Below are 24,497 nucleotides of genomic sequence, written 5' to 3' on the forward strand. Positions count from 1 at the left end.
GAGCAAACCAACACAGAATATTGAGGGACAGATTCATAAGGTAACTATCTACAGATTCTGAAGGCTTTCAAGGCTGATAAACAGACCACCCACCTGGAAATCAGCCCTGAACAGCTGGCCATATGGACTAAGGCCTAAAAAACCTGAGTTTAAAATGAAATTATTCACAAATATTACCTATAACCAAGTTAACTCACATTAACCTCTCTTTTTATAGCAGACATAGCTTAGAAAGAGAAAAATAACTTATCACATGCAGTGAATCAGGTCTTAGGTCTTTTCAGGACAGAACACAGTCTTCTTATCACCTGCCCAGCTCCCACTGAAAGAGACCTACTCTTCTTCCCTCAACCCCACCAGAGCTAAGTTCCAATTTCAGGGAAGGGGAGATTTCATTCCTCTGGTCCAAAAGCCACTTCCTACCTAGATCAAGCCACAGACCCTGGAAGGTGGGAGGTGGGAGCTAGAAAGGATTGTACCAATCTGATGGCCACCTGTGGCTTGGTTAACAGCTGGGTTAACATATGACTGCTGTAAGACAGGATAGAAGGTATTACCAGCACAGCAGGGAGATTGTTTAAAAACTGTAGGGTCCTGAACAAAGTAACTTACCTCTTAAAAAGCTGGAAAATGAGTTCCAAGAGAAGCAGGTGAGCAAGTGGCCATGCTGCTGTTTCCAGAAATGTCTAAATCAGTAGGGCAGGGGGAGGGGAGGAAGAGAGGAAAATAAACTGATGAAACAGATCAGCTGAAAATTGTCCAGGACAAAACTGGACAGACACCCAACTGGAACAAAGATAGCTTAGCACTTCTGAATCACCACCTCATGTTCTACCCTCCCTTCCTTAAATTCAGTTTTAATGACAGTCTTTTTTCTACATGCCATTTAATGTGGGTGTGTATAGATTGAACTATCTTAACTACAAAAAATGAAATGAAAGAAGTCTCCCTAAATCCCCTGCTTCTGGGTATTAATCAAGCAATGGTATTTATTGAGCACTTTTTTGTGTTCAGAGCGCTGTATTGAATATTTGGTGGCATACACAAGAGTTTGCAGACATCATTCCTCACCTGAACAATCCAGTAGGGGAGGCAGATAGACATTAAAATAATGAACAGATAAAAGGAAGATGGAAAAGTGGATATGCATATGAATTAGTGCTTAAGTAATGGCAAATGTAAAATATAGACATAAGTGAAATGGCTGATTGTGAGTACACAAATGCATAGTTGGTGCAGAAGTGCTGAGGTGATATCTGGGATTTGAGAAGTTTCATCCAAATAAATGCATTCTCTTTGGTAAGGTCAATAAGCAGCTGAAAACAGGGAGAGTCAAAGATCTAATTTTGACTTAACTATGAGTAAAGCCAAAATACTTCATGTGATATGCCTGCTCATTCACTGTTATAATTCTATATTGTCTGATTTCATTATTTTTCAAACAATAAAGGAACTAGTGCCAGGAATAGAAGTAGAGGCAAACTCCCTAGTTAACAATGGACTGATTTCTATAAATTATGTATTTCAAATTAACTAGCTGCAATATGCCTGACATGCAATGACAGTTCCCACAGTTGAAAAATACTTGAACAAAATCTAATTACCATAATGCATTACTGCTGCAGACCTTACACAATTCTCTCCCAATTACTGTCTATTTTCCCCTAGGAGATTGTTCAGTTAAAATCTTTGCAACAAAATCCTATTTTTCCTGATTTCATAAACATGCTGGGATATTACTCTTTTTTTTTGGAGAAAACCTACCACCTACAGAAATTCATTTTATCTCAGATGTGACTTGTTGCTCTACAATATTAAGGGAATTTTAAATTGTTGATGAATTTTTATTTAGGAGCAGTGTGGCCTAGTGGAAAGAGCATGGATCTGGGAGTCAGAGGACCTGAGGTTTAATCCCAGCTCTGCCACCTGTCTACTATCTGACCTTAGGCAAGTCATTTAACTTCTCTGTGACACAGTTTCCTCATCTGTAAAATGGGGATTAAATCCTACTCACTCCTACTTGGACTTTGAGCCCCATGTGGGACAGGTACTGTACCCAACCTGATTATCTTGTATCTCCACCAGCATTAGTGCAGTGTTTGGCACATAGTAAACACTTAACGAGTACCATAATTATTATCATTAGGACTTTGTTCATTCTCCAATCATAATGTAGAATAGATGCCTTCTCCACCAAAAGTGTATTTAGAAGATTCATTAAAATTACACCCTTACACAAGTACCATTTGATTGTCTACTATTTAAGATTGACCTTATATTCCAATTGAAGAATCTGAGGTTCAAATTGAATAAATGAGGGGCACATATAGATTAATTATCTGAGCATCAAAGAGTCTTTCTTCCCCCAGCATCACTAGGAAGATAGAATTGTAATATATTTTAGCTGAGGGGTACATGATAGGTCTGTGGCATGGCAATCTTTGAATCCTGTGATAAATTAAAAGCCTCCAGGAAGCTTTTATTGCTCCCGAAGGCAGGACCTGATCAGTTGGTAGATCTGCCTGTAATGTCTTCACTGTGAACTGATTGGTGGGCAACCCTGCCAGTTGCATCTCCCCAAACTAGCGATGCAATTGTCCCCGGGTTTTAACTTTGTCAGGAGTGTAATGGAGATCATGGTACTGTACGTTGCTTCTTGAGGTAGAAGGCATTCTGTTTTGCAAGCTTCCTGACTACCAGTCTGGTGCTCTTTCCATAGCAAGAAGCAGAAGCTGTGTGAAGTATATTAAATGTAATCATTGATGTCTGAGCTGAGGCACGCTCTTTCAGGACCTGTCTGAATCTGGAAGGGTGAGTAGATTGGGCACTCAGCACGCACTATAGCCTCCTTAGCCAAAGCAGACTGTGGGAGGGGAGAAGGGGAAGGGTGTAGCTTAGTCAGGACTCAGGGTATAATGTTGGCAGGACCCAGAGACATCTGAGCTGAGTCAGGTTTGCCACTGCTTGTCCCAGACCAGAGCCTGGGTTCTGTCCTTGGCCCCACAGGGGTAGGGTTGGGGAGACTGCAGTTTTGGGAACCTCGGGGTGGGGGAAATGGAGGTTCCTCTAGAGAGGAGAAGTCAATCTCCCAGTAAACTCGGGGGGTTGCTGGCCTGAACCCATGGTTACTTGCCTCTGACCTGGCTGTGGAGGGAGTCCTGCCCTGTCTCCTCCCCTTGTCCCACCTCCTCTTTGCTAGCAATGCTGAAACCAAGCCTTAGTGCACTTGAGAAAGGGAATGGTCACTTTGATAAGCTGCCTCAAAAGTGATCATTCTTTTGGGAATTCGCCAAACAGGAGGATCTCTGTCCATAATATCAGATTGCTTTTGTAGTACTCTGTTGCAAAACCATTATTGGTTGGCTCTACATAAAAGAAACGATTGTTAAAGCAATTTCCACCTTTGCTATGGCATTGTTACAAGTCCTACATGTTGGGAGGATTACATTTCACTTCCTCTGCTGTTCTTTTCATGCAAGATCATTAAACATAATAATAATAATCGTATTTGTTAAGCACTTACTATGTGCCAAGCAATGTTCTAGGCGCTGGGGTTGTTACAAGGTAATCAGATTGTCCCATGTGGGGCTCACAGTCTTAATCCCCATTTTACAGATAAGGTGACTGAGGCACAGAGAAGTTAAGTGACTTGCCCAAAGTCACACAGCTGATAAGTGATGAAGCCAGTATTAAAACCCAGGCCTAGGGACTGGTGGAGCAGAGAGGAAAGAGGTATCTGGAGGAACAGGAAAAAGTTCTCTGTCTCCCCATCCCATCCCATGGCCCTCACTCTCTAGCAGGTGGATCCTAAGCCTCATTGAGGGCTTTCAAAAACTGACAGGAGTTATATTTTAAAAGCAAACTCTCACTTGCTTTTCAGTACCCAAAATGTCAGGAAATCAGGAAGGTCCAAGTGACAAAAAGGTAGAGAACATCAGTGGGAAAGAACTGGGGGAAAGTGACTGGGGAACAACCCATCACTGTTCTGGATTCCAGGGATCACCAAGACAACAGCTTCAGAGATTGCTAGTAAAGTGTCTGTTGTGTGACCTTGGGCAAATCATTTCACCTCTCTGTGCCTCTGTTATTTCACCTGTAAAATGAGGATTAAGACTGTGAGCCCCACATGGGACAGGGACTGTGTCCAACCTGAATTGCTTGTATCCAACCCAGAGCTTAGTACAGTGACTGGCACATAGTAAGTGCTTAATAAATACCATAATTATTCTTTTTTATTATATTATTATAATATTTTGATTATGCCTGGCATACAGTAAGTGCTTAATAAATACTATTAAAAAAAGAGAAAAACTTCAAAACCCTTCTCATATTACATCTTCTCCAGGAGGCCTTCTCTAAGTAATCTTTCATCTGCCCAGATTGACTATCCCAAGTACCACCTCAGCCCTGCCTCACTTAAGTTACTACAGCCCCTGAAGGAGAAAGAAATGGGGTTGTGGGGTGCTGAAGATGGAGGAAAATAATTGGGCCCTAAATCCCTAGAGGAGCAGGGAGTTATGGGGGTGGGCAGGGGACACCTTGTGGGCAGGGAACATGCCTACCAACTCTGATGTATTGTAAGAGCTACTCAGTAAGTGCCTGATAAATACCACTAATTGATTCCTCTCATTGCCCAGTTGCAAACTGCCCTGGAGGGGAGCCTAAGGAGGAGGGAGCCAATGAATACCAGACATTAAAATGCTTTTTAAAGACATTTGGCTGCTGGGGACTTAGGGTGCATCTTTCCTGGTTCTTTGCTTAACCATGTTAAAACAAAAAGCAAAAAGCAAAAAAACACAAAACAAACTTCGTTGGGGGATAACAGAAGAGTTTGCCAAACAGCTAATTCAAGTTCTCAGTGGTCAGTTGAAAAATTGTGATTAGCCCAAGCACTATGTTCCCTGAGGGTCCCTGATTTAACAGGGTAGGAAGGTAAGAGAGATTGTGTTTGTGCAGTAGACTCAGATTTCCTAAACAGATGTCCCCAAAATTCATAGTCTCATGTTCACTCTTTGGGAATTGAGGGTATAAGAATTTCAATTACATGTTCATAAGCGGATGCCAACCTTGACAGTTATAAAAGTAAACACCAGACAATAGATAATCTCTTTTGAATTTCTCACAAATGTCTACTTTTGATCATTGCTTCAGGAAACATAAGTGCTAAAATCATCTTTAGACTTACCGTGTGTTCTCCAAGCCAAATATTCAGGTGGGTTTTTGGGGTTTTTTTGCTGAGTTTAAACTTTCATTCTGCTCCAATGGGTTAACCTTTTGACCTGTACTGAGGCACACTGAATCCTAACCCCACGGAGTTCAGAGAGGATGGAGAAAAAGTAGCCAGGGTACCGCTGCAGGTATTCCTAATCTGCTTCAGGGGATTTTGAGAGTAGTCCCTCAGAGCACTTTTCTATCCTCCAGGTGCAGCATGATTTCGTATTAACTTTAACAGCCTTAGGGCTTTTGCACAATATTGTCCATTGCATTTCAGCTTCTATGAGAAATGCATTCTTTGTGCTCCCCTGAGTTCCACCTATAACCTGTGAATAAAATAAAGAACATCAGTGAAAATTTGGATTTATCACTTGATCCCTTACCCAGTGGCTTAGGGAAGGAGATTAATTTCATAGTTCATTACAGAATAAACAACTAACCTTTCTCTGACTCCTTCTGGATTTGGGTGATAATTAACTCATATTGTTGATATTAAGAAGGGTTGCTGCTGTTCTTTAACTGGGAGCATAGCTAGTGGATTGGAAATACTGTATGCCATCAAATTCCCAAGTGAGCATACGGTTCGTTGAACTATCGCAACTGCTTTCTGGAACCAATACCTATGTATCTGCAGATATAGTTGGAAGGAGGCAGCTTGCTTTCTGCTCAAATTAGTTCTGTCTCTGGAAAATGGGTTAAATAGACAAGAGGACAGTGAAATCAAGGATGCTATGGGGAGAGGGTATTGATGTGTAGTCTGTGGTTTGGAAGGAAAAAGGGACAACAATTTATCAGGGAGTTTGTATGTGATTCATTGCGACAGAGTGATGATAGTTTTTCTAAGACACATCTCTCAAGAGAGAAAATGGAAGAAGATAAGGCAGGAAGAGCAAAGGAGATGGGGAAGAAAACAGGCATCCAGGATGGATAGAGGGAGGCAAAAAGATATTATCCAACTAATGGATAATGGGGATCCACTAATATATCAGTACTCATTTCTGTTCATTTAAGAATAACTTCCTATAAATTATGTGGTATTTGATGACATTGGATTCCACTGTTTAGAAATATAAGTGACACCAGGGTGGACTGTATCTTCAGTGAACTTAGTAGCAGCAGCAGCAGCAGGAGTAACAGTAGTGATAACAGTAATAGAATTTAATGAGCCTTTACTGGCTTTGCAATGCACTGTACTAATTCTTAGGAAGTACAAAAAAAGCAAATGACCCTTTCCCTAACAAGGAGCTTACAATCTAATGGAAGAGACAGACATGAAAGTATTTACAAAGAGGGTAATCAAAATAAATAATTGAATATACAATTTAAAAAGCACATAGACAAGATTCACATGGATCAGTAAATATATAAGCGCTAGAGCTGAAAATGTTTTTATATGATTTGGGAGGCTGGGAATTAATTTGGTAAAGTAATAATAATGGCATTTGTTAAGCACTTACTATGTGTCAAGCTCTATTCTAAGCAGTGGGGTAGATATAGGTTAATCAGGGGCCACTCAGGGATCACAATCTAAGAAGGAGAGAGAACAGGTATTGTATCTCCATTTACAGCTGAGGAAACTGAGGCACAGAGAACTGAAGTGATTTGCTGAAGGTCACAAAGCAGGCACGTGGTGGAGCTGAGATTTGAACACAGGTCCTCTGACTCCCAGACCTGTGCTCTTTCCACTGGACCAAGCTGCTTCTCACAGACCACACTGCCATCAGATTTATGCAAGTTTTGAAAATGTATTTTTAATAGATAAAAGGAAACCATTGTTCCTATCCTTGTCCTTAATGTCTGTCTCCCTCTCTAGACTGTAAGCTTGTTGTGGGCAGGGAATGTCTGTTTGTTGTATTGTATGCTCTCAAGAGCTTAGTACAGTCCTCTGCACACAGTAAGCACTCAATAAATACGATTGACTGACTGACTATACTTTTTATAGTATTTATTAAGCACTTACTAGGTTCCAGGCACTGTACTAAGTACTAGGGTAGGTACAAGCTAATCAGGTTGAACACAGTCCATGTCCCACATGGGGCTCACAATCTCAATCCCCATTTTACAGATGAGGTAATGAGGCACCAAGAAGTTGTGACTTGCCCAAGATCACACAGCAGACAATTGGTGGAGCTGGGATCAGAACCCAGTTTCTTCTGCCTCCTTGTCCCGAGCTCTGTACATTAGGCCATGCTGCTTCCGATGTATATGCATCCTTCTAATATATAAAATTGTGTTACACTTATTCATTCATCTTTCTAACTCCCATTTTCCTGCTTTCAGCAATTGTACAAGTTGTTATTCCTCCTGCTCCCATTATTTGTAAGACTGTAAGCTCTTTGAAGGCAGGGATCATGTCTACTATTTCTTTTTCATCCTTCAAAGTGCTTAGTACCATGCTTTGCAAGGAGTAAATGCTCAACTGATTGATTGCCTGTCTCTCCTGCATTATTCATTCATTCATTCATTCATTCAATCCTATTTATTGAGCACTTACTGTGTGCAGAGCACTGTACTAAGCGCTTGGAAAGCACAATTCGGCAACAGATAGAGACAATCCCTACCCAACAACGGGAACACAGTCTAGAAGGGGGAGACAGTAGATTGTAATGTCTTGTAATGTAATATAATGTCTTGTAATGTAAAGGCATTAGACTGTAAGTTCCTTGAAGGTAAGAAGCCTGAATTTTTTTTTTGTACTCTCCCTAGATCTTAGTTGCTTAGTTGCATATAGATGCTCAGTAAATATGAGGCAGGCTTATAAACATCAGGAGAGCTTGAATGGGGAAGCTCTTTGTGCAAATAATGCAACACTCATAACTGTCACACATTGGTAGTTTTAGCACACATAGATAAGTGTACACCATCAATAGTGTTATATTAAAAAATGAAAGGCAGTCCTTTCGTTCTCTCTCACCCCGTCTCCCCCACCCCCTTCCCCCACCATGGGTGTGAGGTTATCTGCATGTGAAGTATAGCATCTTTTGATTGAGATACTAAAATCCAACTTGCAATTATCAAGTCTCCTTAATTTTACTACTGCTGAAGTAGATTGAATAAATATTGTATGCACAGATTTTTCTCTAAAATTACATGTTCCCAAACTTAGCTAAAGGGGCAGAGTTTAATTAAGTCATATGCATTCGTTACAAGTACCAGTTCAGCTTCAAAGATGAAGATGAAACTGTTTCAATAAACTTGAAAACCAAATTCAAATTCAACATTTTTTCATCAGCTTGTAGATTCTTTAATATCAGTATTAGAAGAACATTTTGAACAAATGAACCAGCATGTAAATTTTTTGAGGTTTCTTGTGTGATTAAAAACAAGAAATCTTTATTAAAAGACTGACTGGATCTTTATCTCATATTTGGAAGAGTGAATGCTTCCAGTCTTGGCAAATGGTTAGGCTCTCAGATGTTTGCAACAACCCTCAAGTAGCATTTCAATTTATTTTGAATAATAATCATGACAACTTTTCAAACATCTGGATAAAACTCAGAATACATTGATTTTGTCAGCCTCAAAGGCAAGTGTCAAATAATAGTGTTGAAGCTCAAAACATGTTATGTGAGACTGACCTTGGTAGACAAAAAACTGACTTTTCTGGCTTTCACCTTCCAACTGATAATGATGTGGTTTGGAAAATAGAATTCTTATATTTATGGTGGGGGTAGGGACGTGGCAGGGCTGATAGACAAAGATTGAACTTGTGAACGAGTTTCAAATTTTTTTCTCCAAGTAAATTATAATTTACTTATAAATTTAAAGTTAGAACATAAAATCCTAATCTATAGAGAAAATATTTTTATGTGAATTTTCCCTTAAAATTGGGTTAAGGGACACCAATGCACAGGTCTCTATTCTGCCTTCAGAAATGGTTCTGAATTTGTCTGTTGATCAAACAAATATACCTTACCCTCCCATTTTTCTCTTATCAAGCCATGCTTCCCTTTTAAATGGTCCACATATAATATCGATCAATGGTATTTATTGAGCACTTACTGTGTGCAGAGCACTGTACTAAGTGCATGGAAAACTACAATACAATAGAGTTGGTAGACACAGTCCCTGACCACAGGGAGCTTAGTCTATAGGGGGAGATAGACATTAAAATAAATTATAGATATGGGAAATAGTAGAGTGTCTGTTCACTGTTTTTTCACCTGCCTCTGTTCTTTTATGGAGAAGCAGCGTGGCTCAGTGGAAAGAGCACGGGCTTTGGAGTCAGAGGTCATGAGTTCGAATCCCAGCTCTGCCACTTCTCAACTATGTGACTGTGGGCAAGTCACTTAACTTCTCTGTGTCTCAGTTACCTCATCTGTAAAATGGGGATTAAGACTGTGAGCCCCATGTGGGACGACCTGATTCCCCTGTGTCTACCCCAGCGCTTAGAACAGTGCTCTGCACATAGTAAGCGCTTAACAAATACCAACATTATTATTACTATTTTACCTGCCTGGCTGATTCATTTTTGCCACATTCTTTAGGGTGGGGACTATCTGTTTAATAACAGAGCCTAGTCCATTCCCATGACCCAATAGGTACCTAAAAATACTTTTGGAAAAGAGGAAGGGTACTTAGGAGTTTTGTCCCAGGTTTTCTAGAATCTTTCCCACATTCAAACTCTGTGTTAAATCTGGTATTCTTTCCAGCATCTAAAGCTTAAAATTTAGGGTCCTAAGAAAGTCTAAAAAGGAGTTTGGTGCCAGTGAATGGGTCAGTATTTTTTGCCTGAGAAAAAATGAAAAACAGGAAGTGAAATTTGGACCCTCTACAGAAGAAGTACTGTACTTTAGGCCCAACTATGCTCTTGGCTCTATCTGTTCTGTTCCATCTGTGACTCCAAGCTCCTTCCTATTCCCTTTCCCAACTAGGAAAGACTCTGATTTTTACATTCCTGGATATGAATTAACAGGCTTCCCATCTTGACTTCTATTAAGGCGTTTATTGCTAAAAACCTTATCCCAAACTGAGGAGAGCCCATAAGACAAATGCATGCACTATACTGAGAGTTTGGTTTTTCCCGTGTTTGGAGGCAGGTCAGAGAAACAATATGGAATGGAATAAATATCTTCTGTCAAATGTATAACAATGAACTTGATATGCATGTCTTATGAAGACACAGTCCTATTTCTATTTAAACTAGAGACTACTTTTTCCCCCAAAATATATGAGAGCCAAGCCATATGGTAAGAGATTACTTTGTCACTTAAAATGGGTAGTTATAAAAATAATTGATAAGGGAACATGTGTCTAATAATGAAATATGCAGTATAAAATTTGGTGTCAGGCAGGGGAAATGTACTGTTAGCACTACCAGGATGTGGTCGGTATTAGCCTGGGGCAGTGATGATCAATGTGAAAACCTATTAATACAAGGAGCTCCAGCTGTATATTTTACCACTTAAGTACCTTTGATTACTCAATGAAGATTTAACCTTCACCTAATTTGAGTGACTTACTTGTAAACATCAGCTACTAAAAGTTAATTGAAGAAATGTAATTGGATATTTTGAGCATGGTATCGTCACAAAATTCAAGTCAATTTGTTGTGATGGATAGATTCAAAATGATTGCTGTTTAAGAATATAATTTGTCAGTATCTGTTGGTACATTTTAATGTATTTTAGTACAAGTAAGTGCAAGTTCTGCTGCATGGATTATCATCCAATAGCATTATTATCAATTTACTTCTCACAGGTTCTCAGTCTTTGCACACAAGTGCTCAATAAACACCACTGATGATGATGATGAAGCCTTTGTGGCTGGACCAAACCTTATCTGTCATATGATGTCTCCCTCACTAATTTTAATCATTCATTGTGAAATGTAGAGAATTTGGATTGGGACATAAATTTAGTTTTTAAGCACCATAATTATCATAATTTAAATTATCCCATATATCATTTGTGTGCTAGAAATTATAAAGCACATAAATCTGTATACATGATCACCAAATTGGTCGCACACTAGCATGTCAATGTACAGAACAAGCACTCACACATCAGAAAAAAAAAGTAAGGTGAAAAAAAAAACCTGAGGGAAGAAATGAACACTCAGTTGTGCATGTTCCCCCCTCCTACCTCACCTCCCTACTCTCCTACTACAACCCAACTTATACTCTTTGGTCCTCTAATGCTAACCTTCTCACTGTGCCTTGATCTCATCTATCTCACTGCCAACCCCTGGCCCACATCCTGCCTCTGGCCTGGAACGCCCTCCCTCCTCAAATTTGACAATTACTTTCCCTGCCTTCAAAGCCTTATTGAAGACATATCTCCTCCAAGAGGCCTTCCCTGACTAAGCCCCTTTTCCTCTTCTCCCACTCCCTTCTGTCACCCTGACTTGCTCCCTTTGTTCATACCCACTCCCCCAGCCCTAGAGCACTTATGTACATATCTGTGATTTATTTATATTAATGTCTGTCTCCCCAACTTTAGACTGTAAATTCACTGTGGGGTGGGAATGTATCTGTTTATTGTTGTATTGTACCTGCCCAAGCGCTTAGTATAGTGGTCTGCACACAGTAAGCACTCATTAAATACAACTGAAACAATCTTCTAGTGTTTATCATTCAAGATAATTATTAGAAAGAAGCAGCATGGCCTAAACAAAAAGACCACGGGTCTAGAAGTCAAAAGACTTGGGATCTAATCCCGACTCAGCCACTTGCTTGCTGTGTGGTCTTGGGCAAGTCACTGAAACACAGAGAAGTTAAGTTACCTCATCTGTAAAATGGAGGAAAAAAAATATTCCTAGTCCCTCTTTCTTAAACAGTGAACCTCTTACAGGACAGCTACTATGCCCAACCTGATTATCTTGTATCTACCCCAGCACTTAGTACAGTACTTGGTACATAGTCAGTGCGTAACAAATGCCACAATTATTTTTATTACAAAAAAATCCCCAAATACTATGTAATTTAACTAGGTGTAAATGGATCCAAACCTATATATCAAACCAATATGGTGGCAGCAAATTTCCATTTACGATGTGAGATGATTGAAAAGCAAAATTGACAGAATTTATAACATGCAAGGAAAATTACCAAATTTACTCCAGAGATCCTTTCATGCTCATAAATTATTGTGTGAAGAGCTAATAACTCTCATAAGGAGTGCTATTTCATAAGCCATCATTTGCCATATTCTGCCAATATATACTGCCTACTCTTTCTCCATCAGTTTAAGTCCTCAAAGGCAGGGATCATTATTTTTGGTCATTTAATTGCTTAGTTTGTTTTTTTTCATTTGTTTCTATGCACCTACACTTGCATTTCTTGTATCTGGTGTTCATTTTGCAGTGCATGCCGTCTTCCCGCCTGCATTAAATCATAAGCTCTTTGAGGGCAGAGACTGTGTCTTTCACTTTAGTTATATATTTCCCAAGTGCCTTGTTGCCTAGTATAGTGCTCTGCTCACAGTGAAGACTCCATAAATGCTGTTGATAATGCTACTGAACCAATCCATTGTGCACTGATGAAGAAAAATCAGGTACATCCAGTTGTTGATTGCATTGGTATGATTATCCTCCCCTCTCATATCTCTATCTGCATGCTCTAGACTGTAAGTCATTGTAGGCAGGGAATGTGTCTGTTATATTGTACTCTCCCAAGTGCATAGTACAGTGGTTTGCACACAGTAAGTGGTCAATAAATACGATCGACTGATACCACTCATCTTTGGCCACTTCACTGCTCAATAGCCTTTCCATCAGAAAAAAAGTTCAAGGAAGTGAAGACAAGAGGAATTTAAACTAGCTATTTTTCCACTTCTTAGCCCTTTTTTTTGTAAAGGGTTTGGTATTGAAGCCTTAAACAAAGGGCTAGTGTTTTGATTATCTGAGGATTTTGCAGTGGCTTTCCATAATCAGTATCAAGAGTTAAAAGTAGGTTATTTTAAGAAGTCTTAATTAACACTGTCTTCACACTATCATTTATGAAACACCAAATGCTACTTTGATAGTATGGAATGTTTTATTTCTATTAGTGGATGATGGAAAAATAGCCAAACGCTGGCATTCTTCTAGGCAGCAGATTGGTCTAGTTGCTAAAGGTGAAAGAGAGATAGTGCCAGGAATGTTCACTTCATGCCTGAAGCTGATTTGGTTCCAGCCCAAACCTCAGATCTGGAATGATTTTAATCCAGAACAGCCAAAAAATGGATTATCAGTGTTCTTAAAATACATTTTCCTGAATAAACATTTTTCCTTGACCTGCTCTCCTTTGTGTCAACCTCTATTACCCACGCAAAAGCAGGCTGAACACGTATCTTTTTTTCCTGGACTCCCTCAGCTTTAACATTTAATCTAAAACAAATTATATTTGTATAAAACATTGCTTTTTAAATAGGAAATAATGTCAACAACAGAAATGTAAAATTGCATGTGTGTATTATAAAAATCTGTCTTCCTTTTTGTAATACTAGATGAATCCAAAGTGTGGAAGATTAAATTAAACTTTTAAAAATTGTGCTTAATGCGCTTAAAATTGTTTTAAGTCAGAACTGCAAATTTATAAACCTAGATGCCTTCTATACAATTGTGTCTTATTCATTATTACAAAATACAACTGACCTTCTCAACTAGGATGAACACTCACTGATTAGATGCACTGTATTATGAAAACTTTGTCCAATTTAGCCTGTGTCTACCTGAGGCTACATAATCAAGCACACTGTGATATTTTCCCCAAGCCACCTGTCCCCTATCCTCCAACTCTGTATCCAATGGTATTTGAGTGCTATGTGCAGAACACTGTACTAAACCCTTGAGAGGGTGCAATACAACAGAATTAGCAGACATGTTCGCTGCCCATAATGCAGCTTACAGTCTGTATTGACTGGTTACGTGGTCTATAATGAAACAGGCTGAGAAAGAAAAACACACAGCTGAGTGTATTCACTTGACTGCCCAGAGGATTTGAAGTAGGTTCACCAGTTGGGATCCAGTTAGGATCAATGTTAAAAATGTGAGCGTTTAAGCAAAGAGAGGAATGCTCTTAACTGGGAAGGTGGGGCATGGAGAGGCAGGAGAGAGTGGAGAGAAGTCAGCGCTCAGGTAGTCAAGTCACGAAAGAACTGATGAACCCAGGGGATATTTGATTCACACTGGTGATGCTTTCCCCAGTGCCTCTTCTTTGACCTTCTTTTGGAATTAATTGATTTCAGTCTTTATCCCTTATTTTTTCCAATCCTTTTTGGCCTCTAAGCAGGATTGAAATTATGTGGCGATCTGGTCTGTGAGTAATTTTGTATGGGTGTGTGCACGCTTATGTAACTATCCCTTGTTTGTGAAGAAGACATTCTTGAAAGTAAAAACCTCATCAGTGCTCGCGAGCATGGTTGAAAAGACTGATATTTGATTTATACTTCCTTCTGTATTGGGCAGTGGGGGTGGGGAGAGGGAGGGGGGTTTGTCTACAAATACAGCTTTGCTGATACGTGTCCCTTATAGGGTCCATCTCTGCTTTCACCACTGCCTCTTGGTATACTGATAGTTTCAAAGCTTCTACTCAAGGAGAATGACCCCTCTTTCTATCATTCTTCTCCAAACAATCTGCTGTTCTATCATGTTGTTCAAGACTACGCTTCACTTGGGTCTTTTAAATGTTTATTCTTCCCTCCCTTTCAGTTCACTATTGAGCAGATGCTTGGGTATTATGTTGTCATCCATTCTCCTGTAGTGTCCCGCCTAGTGAATCTGTGGTGTGGAGGGCATTGCTTGAATGTTGGAGAGCTGTTTATGAAAAAAGCAGTCAACTACATTAATTGGTAAACACCCCTCGATGTGACTGAACAGTTTGATTCTCTGTTGCACTCTCAGATTTCTGGCACTCACTGCTTGAAATTCCTGCTAATTCTGAACATCAGAACATACAGGAATAAAAGAACCTCGGTCAAAATTTATGATCCCATGTCACTATTAGCTACTGTAAATTTCTACTGGGTTTTAGTGAAGATTGAAGCAGGAGCTGGGCTTTGAGCAGATGCGTTTTAGCAAATGTCTCCTTAGTTAAGGAGGTTTCTCTGCTTCATCCAAAAGCTGCACAGAATTGGGGAGGGGTAGAAAGGCAGAGAGTTTAGCTAGATATAGCAAATTTTTCTACTGCACCAAAATTCTCTGCTGCTTTCAGAAAGAACAGAGAAGTCAGATTTCATTTTCTTCGGGGAGGGGTGGGGCAGGAATTTCATTTTCTGCAGTGATCGGATATAACATTAGGTGGGGTTTATGGATCTTGGGCCAGGTTGGCAATTAATGCATGACATCTATTCATATTTCAAGTATTGTATTCATTCAGAACTGGCAGCACACCTATATTAATAAGATTGACTGCAATGTCTAAAGTACAATAAATGGCACAAAAGACATCATAAAAACAATGTTACCAAGAATTATAAATGTTAAAATATCAAATGAAATTAAAATTCATTATTGCTCATTATTTTGGGGAACTAGTTCTTACTCAAGTAGGCTTACTTATAATCACTTAACATTTCCTCTTAGGGGATATAAACTAATAGGTACCAGGCATTTCTGGAAGCTCATTTTAACTTTTGACACCTATTACAGGATTTTGTTCATTTCAAACTTAGAACATCTAGAACAGAGCGGATTCTCTCATATTTTAATTTGGATCACCAAATTTTGCTAAAGGTCAGAAAACTATGAGCTACATAAAGCAAATAAAAGTTTCATCTAAGCAGAAAAGTGATTCATCATAGGTATTAAATTTAATTGAACCTTCCATCTAATAATATTGCAGCTTACACATCCCTACTTACAGAGCAAACATGCAGAGAAGTACTCACACACACACAATATCCTGTTGGGGCAACAGGCTAGAAATGTCAGAAGTCTCATAAGAAGTGGGAAAGGGACAAGTGAGATAATGTAACACTTCAAGTCTAACTGTCAATGAATGATGAACGTTAGCAATTTTGTCTCCATTCTCAAAAATCAATCAACATCCTCAATCAGCTCCGTGAGAGGTCTCCCTGCTCCTGTCACTCATTCTCCCAACTCAAATGATCCTCACCTTTCCTTCTCAATCATATTTGTTGAGCTCTTACTTTGTGCAGAGCACTGTACTAAGAGTTTGGGAGAGTATGATATAACGATATGGGAATCTCCCAAATGACCCATACCTTGATGTTACTTCTGCCCTAGAAGATTCTTTCCCCTGACTCTTTTCCTAATCTCTTTCTCCTAACCCTACTTTCCCTCTTTTTGCTGACTCCCCCTGTAACCACTTTCCTCTGCACCTGTTTCCCCTCTTCTCTCCCTGACTTCTCACAGGCCTGCTCCCTCCTCCCCTTCCAGCTAAGAGGAGCACTGGAGAGAGAAGCAGGAGATAGGTCTGTGTGCCCTCTCCCCTGAGATGGGCTTCCATCTTCCATTCAAAGAAATTCTTGAAGGATGGCAGACTCCTGACTTCCTTAGACTTGTAAGCTTGTCGTGGGCAGGGAAGGTCTGTTTATTGTTATATTGTACTCGTCCAAGCACTAAATACAGTGCTCTGCACACAGTAAGCACTCAATAAATTTGATTGACTGACTAAGCTTTCCGCACCCAGATGGTTCTCCAAATTACTTTGTATCTGCAAAGCAATTCATAATTATTTGCATTTCTTCCTACATATGTACCTCTAAAGTTTAGTCATCACATATCTCAGATTCTGAACACGATCTCAAAGACTTTTCAGTCAATCAATAGTATTTACTGAACACTGTCCATCATCATCAATGGTCTTTATTGAGTGCTTACTGTGTGCAGTGTGCTGTACTAAGCACTTGGGAGAGTACAATATGGCAGAGTTGGTAGAAATGATCCCTGCACACAAGGAGTTTACAGTCTAGAGGAACTAGTCAACCAGGGGAACAATTCTTATTCCCAGGGGAAGGTTGCTCGATGAAATTTTGCAAGGGCGGGGGTAGTAGAGGTGTGTAAGTAAGTAACGAGGAGAGGGAAGGTAGTCTGGAAGAGATGATCCCATTCGTTTAGGATTTGATCTTCACATTTCCCTAAAGAGCATTCTTTCTAACAATACCATAATTATTAAGTGCTTAATATTTGCAAGACACTGTTCTAAGCTTTGGAGTAAGTATAAAATAATCGGGTGGGACACAGTGTCTGTCCCACATAGGGCTCATAGTTTTAATCCCCATTTTACAGATAAGGGAACTGAGGCCCAGTGAGGTAACTTGCCCAGTGTCGCACAGCAAACAAGTGGCAGAGCTGGGATTAGAACCCAGGTCCTTCTGACTCCCAGGCCCCATGCTCTAATCTCTAGGCCACACTGCTTCTCAATGTCGACAGTCCTCCACAGAGCCCTAGATGGTTCAGAAGGCATTGCTTTTGACCACAGAAGGCAGAAGAGTGAAACACTCTTGTGATGATTCTTTAATCCCTATAAATAAAATGATGTGTGAGTTTACCAGAGCCTCTCTCCCTACATGAGACACACTCAAAATGGTTTAGCACTGTGGCACCCAAAAGCAACTTGCCTCATTTTGCAGGGTGAACAGCTCCTCTTAATGAAAGTACCTAAAATGGCTCAAGGATACTCCTTAGGTCTGCACAGTTGAGGCTCCACAGAAGATTGTGCAGTTGTAAAATCCCACCTATTGTACTGGATTAAGAATTTCTTGGACTCTGCATTCTGTACCAGCCAACTTGATGCTGAAGTCTCAGTTTATGTGGTCTGGCAAGGTATTTAGCTGCCCTGGAATACATCACCATTAGGGGTTATGTAAACACATGTAAGGGTTTTTGTGTAGGTATACGTGTGTGTGAGTGTGAGACAGTGCAGTAAATCTCTATCTCCAACACACAGATTTACTCTTCACTACAGGGACTGCAAGACAGTAGCAGTAAAGTGATATAGAGTTCAAATGGTGAAATGTATTAGCTTTCACAGCTGGGATCTGCTTTTTATCTTCCCAAGTGGTGGCCTGATTTCACAGCCTCATTGTCAGCTATCAGGGTTCTGGCAATGAATATTCCAAAAATCTGCAATAATGAGATTGTGATGAAAAATCCTGCCATAATATAGATGTTTCACAGTAGCCAACCTTCCAGAGCAAAGATACAGTCCCTCTAAACTGTAAGCTCATGGGCAGGGAATGTATCTGTTATCTTGTTATATTGTACTCTCCCTAGCGCTCAGTACAGTGCTTTGCACATAGTGCTCAATAAATACAATTGACTGATAAAAATGGATTCATTGCACTGGTGTGCAAAACACTGAATATATTAAACAGTCGGGAGAGCACAGTAGAATTAATAGGCAGGATGCCTTCCCTCCAGGAGCTTATAATCAAGCAGAGAAGGAAGAAAAGAATGCAACCCCTGTGTTATAGGAAAACTGGGTGAAATTGAAAATTGCCTGAATTTGAGTTACAACATCCTCACAGGCTTTTGGAGCAAACTAAGAGCAGAAACAAGTTGGTTATTTTTCTTCCTTTTGTACCTTTGCTAAGGGTCTAATCAGAGCTTTATGTTTGACTGAATTTTCAGTCAGACAGTAAACTCCCTACATTTATTCTTTATGAAAATTCACTGACTATAGACAGATACTTTACAATGGATTTCAATAAAGGAAGGTGAGCTCAAGAGGCACTACCAGGATTTGAGATTTAAATCCTGACCCAGAACATTCTAAACAGAGAAGAGTACCTAGGGAATTGAAACTTCACTCAAGCAATGGAAGCTTCTATTTAGTATTCCACATCCAGACATTCTGGGACCATTCTGGAATAATAACAGATTAATTTATATCTAGTAAAGCACTGACAGCAGAAAATTCAAGATTAAGTGTTACTCTTGCATATTTATGACAACAATATACATGTTATTTTTTGATTGCTATTATGCATCTCACAAATGCCATCTGTTTGCTAACTGTAGATTAACTAGACCCTCTGAACTTGTTTATGGAGGAAAGGGGGGAAAACATGTTTCAAGAGTTATTGTGATTCACTCAGAATAACAATTTGAATCATATTTCAGTCTGATTTAATTGCTTGAAACACTTTAATTAGAGAGTTAACTTAGGGGTTTATGCTTCAGCTAAGCAAAAATCTCAGGGGCTTTCTCCTCTCTTTCCTTTTTCTTGCTTTCTCAAACTGAAATAGTTGCTTACGTTTGTTACACTCTAAATTTGATCTTGACATTTCACATTTCATAAACAGATAGAAACATTCCCTGCCCTTCCAGGAATTTATAACCTCCTCCACATCCACAGTGAAGAGAGAAATAGTAATGGGACAAAAATAAACTGTCTGGATCAGATCGAAGTTATAATTGTTTTCTTTATGGCCTAATATAAACAATACTATTTTTTGTTTGTCCACAAATGGGCAAAAACAATAAGTATTTCTAATTGTGAGAGACAGACATCGATTGCTCGAAGATTAAGCTAAACACTCCTTTGCATCTCCAGTCTCTAACCTGGCAACTTCTCCTACGTATTCCTTATGTCTAGAAGGGTCTTCTTCCTCAAGTCAACCAAGCTGTCTCTCTTACTTTCTAAGTTTTCACATTGCAGCTCACCACTTGATGATGATGATGTCGGTATTTGTTAAGCGCTTACTATGTGCCGAGCACCGTTCTAAGCGCTGGGGTAGACACAGGGTAATCAGGTTGTCCCACGTGGGGCTCACAGTCTTCATCCCCATTTTACAGATGAGGGAACTGAGGCGCAGAGAAGTGAAGTGACTCGCCCACAGTCACACAGCTAAGTGGCCTAGCTGGGATTCGAACCCATGACCTCTGATTCCAAAGCCCGTGCTCTTTCCATTGAGCCACGCTGCTTCTCTAACTTCCGAGAAACCTTTCCTTAGTAAGTGAAATAGGATTCAGAATTTATCACACATCCTCTCAATCAATCAATAGTATTGATTGAGGGCCTACTTGGCACAGACCACTGGCTTGGAAGAGTACCGTACATGGAAAAGGCACAATTCATACCCCCAAGAAGTTTAAAATAACTAGGAAATGTGCCATATTTGGGAAGGTGCTAAGAGGACACTGTCAATTGCCAGAGAAAAGGAAAAGAAGCAACTAATCAAAAAAGAGGACCTCAAATTACAATAGGAAGAAATTGAAGATCTGCATTGTTTAGGCTAAGTAGGGGAGGAAAGAAGAGGCAGAAAGGCACAGGTTAGATTTACAGTTTGCCAATGAAATGCTTCTGGGAAACTTTTGCTGTTCAGATTCCTCCAATTAAAACAATGATTTGCAGTCCACATGAGAAGCAGCCTGGCCTAGTGGAAAGAGCATAGGCCTGGGAGTCAGAGGACCTGGGTTTTCAATCCTGGCTTCATCACTTGTCTGCTGTATGACCTTAGGCAAGTCACAACTTTTCTGTGCCTCAGTTACCTCATCTGTAAAATGAGGTTTAAGACTGTGAGCCCCATATAGGACAGGGACTTTGTCCAACCTGAAATTATCTTGTCTCTAACCCAGTGCTTAGTACAGTGCCTGGCACATAGTATTTAACAAATACCATTAAGAAAAAAAATTCCACTTTTGCCCCTTTCTCTGACTGGGTCCCTGTGAAAGGATCTGAAATCTGCCTGATGTGTACTCACCCAACCTAGACAAGATGGCATTGGTGGGAAAATCTGCATGTAACACACAACACTCTTCAGTTGAACAATGGAGAAGGTGTGGTGGAAGAAGGGAGAGGTGATGGGTATGTTTATTTCATGCTTATTCCACTCTCTTTTCTCATGTCCACTCTCATAGTGTCCCCCCAGATCACCAGGCAAGCTCTCTCCCTCAAACACACATACCAGATTCTTATTCCCAGTCTTACCTATATCGTACTCGTCCCCCACTGCAACCTGTTTCTCATGGCAGCAGGGTGAGTCTGACTCATCCTTGCTCAGGACACAGGCTTCCAGTTCCAGAAAAATAAGGGGTAGTGGGTGGTCTCCAGGGAGGTTTCCCAAGGCTCACCTGGCAAACGTCAGTCTGGGTGTCTACCACTGCAGGTTTCATCTTCACTGGGTACAGGGTTGGGTGAGGGCAGCAAGCAGTCTGAAATCTAGACTTCCAGCTCTGGGAAAATTGGGGAAAAATGTGTACACCTTGTTTCCATGATTACTACTAATAAATGAGTGTTCTCTGGAGAGGCACCCCTGAGGTGGAGGGAATCAAACCCTGCTTTCTTCCCCGACCCTGCTTTTTGCTGCTAGCAGCACCAAAAATCGAGGCTTTGTAGAGTTGAGAAAGGGAATAGTCTCTTTGTAAAGCTGCCTCTAAAATAATCAACTTTGGGAAATTTGCTAAACAAAAAGATCTCTGTCCATACAGTTGGATTAGTGTGATGGCACTAGCCAGGAACAGTTGAGGTTGTCTTTTGAAATAAGTGGGTAACAGCATGGCCCATTGGAAAGAGCATGGGTCTGGCAGTCAGAGGACCTGGGGTCTAACTCCTGATCCACAACCTGTCTGTTGTGTGACTTTGGGCAAGTCATTTAACTTCCCTGTGCCTCAGTTACCTCATCTCTAAAATGAGGACTAAGTCTGTGAACTCCATGTGGGACATGGACTGGGTCAACCCTTCTATCTACCCCAGTGCTTATTACCATGCCGGGCACATAGTAAGCCCTTAAATACCATTAAAAAAAATTCCTGTTTTATTTCAAAGATTTACTCCATTAGAACAAACTGAATAGACGAGCAGGGTGGCCTAGTGGGGAGAGCACTGGCTAGGGAGTCAGAGGAACTGGGTTCTAATCCCAGCCCTGCCACTTGCCTGATGTGTGACCTTAGGCAAGTCCCTTAACTTCTCTGTGCCTCAGTTCCTTCACCTGCAAAATGGGGATTCAATAGCTGTTCTACTTATATTGTGGACCCCATTTGGAACCTGATGATCATGTATTTACCTCAGTGCTTGGAACAGTGCTTGGTACATAGCACTTAACAAAAACATTATCATCACCATTCTCAATATGAATTGTATTCACCAGCATTCAGTTTTTGTTAGAGATTGAATAAGGAACATTTCATCATTATGCACAGGCTGTTTCTTCAGAATTCTTTTCTGCTTGTTACAGGTTAATACTTTTCCACCTCTGAAATTGTGTAATTTATTCTATTCTTTATTTATGATATTTATTGATGAAAATTCATCCTCCAAACATTAATTTTGGCAGAATAGTTTTTTGAATCGATGAGCAAACATTTTATGGGAAAAAAATGTCACTATGCAAATTTGAATGATGAAGGTAGCTATAAAATGGATTATAATGTTTTTTCAATAATATTTGCCCAAGTATTTGGAAAACATAGAAGCCCTCAACATCCCTGTCTTGGGTAATGTGGGCCATCCCAAACCCTAATTCCAGTCCTCTCTGAAAGCCTCTCTCATTCATTAGCATCCATGAAGAAAATGAAAATTGGCATCCATTTACCTTAGGTGCCTGAGTATAAATAGCTATCCTTCATATTCAAAGACAACATCACTGATAATGGGGCTCCATTCATGAGGGTGAGCTTGAACAAAAGGTGTCACATCTTCCACGATCTAGGACATTTTCTAGGCTCTTGTCCTGTTGGAGTAAATGGGCATTGCTAAATACAGCTGTTCAGATTCCGAGGACCTTACCAAAAGTTAATAATATGAGTAACAGCATTTACTGAGCACCTATTGGAAGCAATGAACTGGGATACTACTTATTCTCCAAACAAGAGAGAGATCAGTATTTGGTTGTCTATTTCCATAGGACTTTATTTAGGGTGAACAGTGCCGTTGGATCAGTGCAAAGAGCAGTGCTCACAGAATCAGAAAACCTGGGTTCTAGTCCAATTCTGTCTGCCGGAGCTATGCTCTCAGTGGTGAAGATTTATGACCAAAGAACCAAGTAAGGTATTTTGAGGTGGACAGTTCCAGTAGGAATCTTCTAAAAATCGCTAATGTGGGCAGCAGATTTCAGAAGCTATTATCATGTTCATCTGTTGGATCGTGGCACTGGCCCGGCATCAGCATTATGCTGTGGTTATTTTGGCCATAAATGGATCTTGCACATAAAAATCCCCCCTTCATATGCAGTTCACGGTGTACTGCACTCTTGTCCACCTTTATGCTTGGATTCCATACTCCAGCAGAAACACACTTAATCAGCTGGCAGGCCTGAGGAGGTGCACATACCATTAAACTATATCAACTCTTTTGCCAGGTTCTTGGTCCTAAAGTTTCAGGATTGAGGCTCACACATTTTTATCATTCTTTACGGTGAGAAATGTCATATCCTACCATCAGTGGGACATGTGCTTGAGTTGATTTTCCGGTGGGACTGAGCCATCCACTTAGTCTTACATGGCTTCCCTGTGGCAAAACAGCATACACTGAGATATGTCAAGCATCATCAACATCACCAATATTTATTGAATATCTACTGTGTGGAGAGCTCTGTACTAGGGGTTCGGGAGCCTATAAGTAAAGCCAAGATCCTTACCCTCCAGGAACTTACAATCTATGGTACTTTCAGGAATAGTGGGTGCAAACTCTGGTTGTAGAACAGAGGAGGGAATCAGCATGGTCTAGTGGATAAAGCACGGGCCTGGGAGGCAGAGGACCTAGGTTCTAATCCTGGCTCTGCCACTTCCCTGCTGGGTGACCTTGGGCAAGGCATTTAACTTCTCTGTGCCTCAGTTTCCTCAACTGTAAAATGGGGATTCAATAACTGCTAATAATAATAATGATGGTATTTAAGTGCTTACTATGTGCCAAGCACTGTTCTAAGCACTGTGGGAGATACAAGGTAATGAGGTTGTCCCACATGGGGATCACAGTCTTAATCCCCATTTTACAGATGAGGTCACGGAGGCACAGAGAAGTTAAGTGACTTGCCCAAAGTCACACAGCTAAGTGGCAGAGTCAGGATTAGAACCCACATCCTCTGACTCCAAAACCCACGGTCTTTCCACTAAGCCATGCTGTTCTCCCTCGTATTTGACTGTGTCCCAGCTGATTAACTTTCATCTACCCCAGGGCTTAGAACAGCATTTAACACACAGCAAATACAAAAAAAAAAAAAGAGAAAATCTCTCAGATCTTAACATCAGACCCTCCTTTATTTTTTCTTGTTTTATAAGCCATTCTCAAGTGTGGCATTCCTGCTACTAAAGAGTTAGGGTATATGCAAATGCTGCATATACATATGGTGGGTTTTTTTAAAAAAAATAGTATTCAAGCCTTTACAATGTGCCAGTCACTATACTAAATGCTGGGGTAATAATCAGGTTGAACACAATCCATGTCCCACATTGGACTC

At 40.2% G+C, this 24,497-nt stretch overlaps 1 long non-coding RNA gene across 1 annotated transcript in view; it reads right to left on the reverse strand.

Moving 5' to 3' along the window:
* Positions 1 to 622: 622 nt before the first annotated feature.
* The window catches only part of LOC114808239, a 43,609-nt gene continuing 19,734 nt past the window's right edge, over positions 623 to 24,497 (reverse strand). Inside the window, exons 2-3 of the long non-coding RNA XR_003756085.2 lie at positions 5,186 to 5,540; positions 623 to 686 (exon numbers count right to left, since the gene is read on the reverse strand). This is a non-coding gene — a long non-coding RNA (uncharacterized LOC114808239). The remainder of the gene's footprint in view (positions 687 to 5,185; positions 5,541 to 24,497) is intronic.

The sequence above is a fragment of the Ornithorhynchus anatinus genome, chromosome X5 (genome assembly GCF_004115215.2).
Source record: "Ornithorhynchus anatinus isolate Pmale09 chromosome X5, mOrnAna1.pri.v4, whole genome shotgun sequence".
Taxonomy (NCBI): domain Eukaryota; kingdom Metazoa; phylum Chordata; class Mammalia; order Monotremata; family Ornithorhynchidae; genus Ornithorhynchus; species Ornithorhynchus anatinus.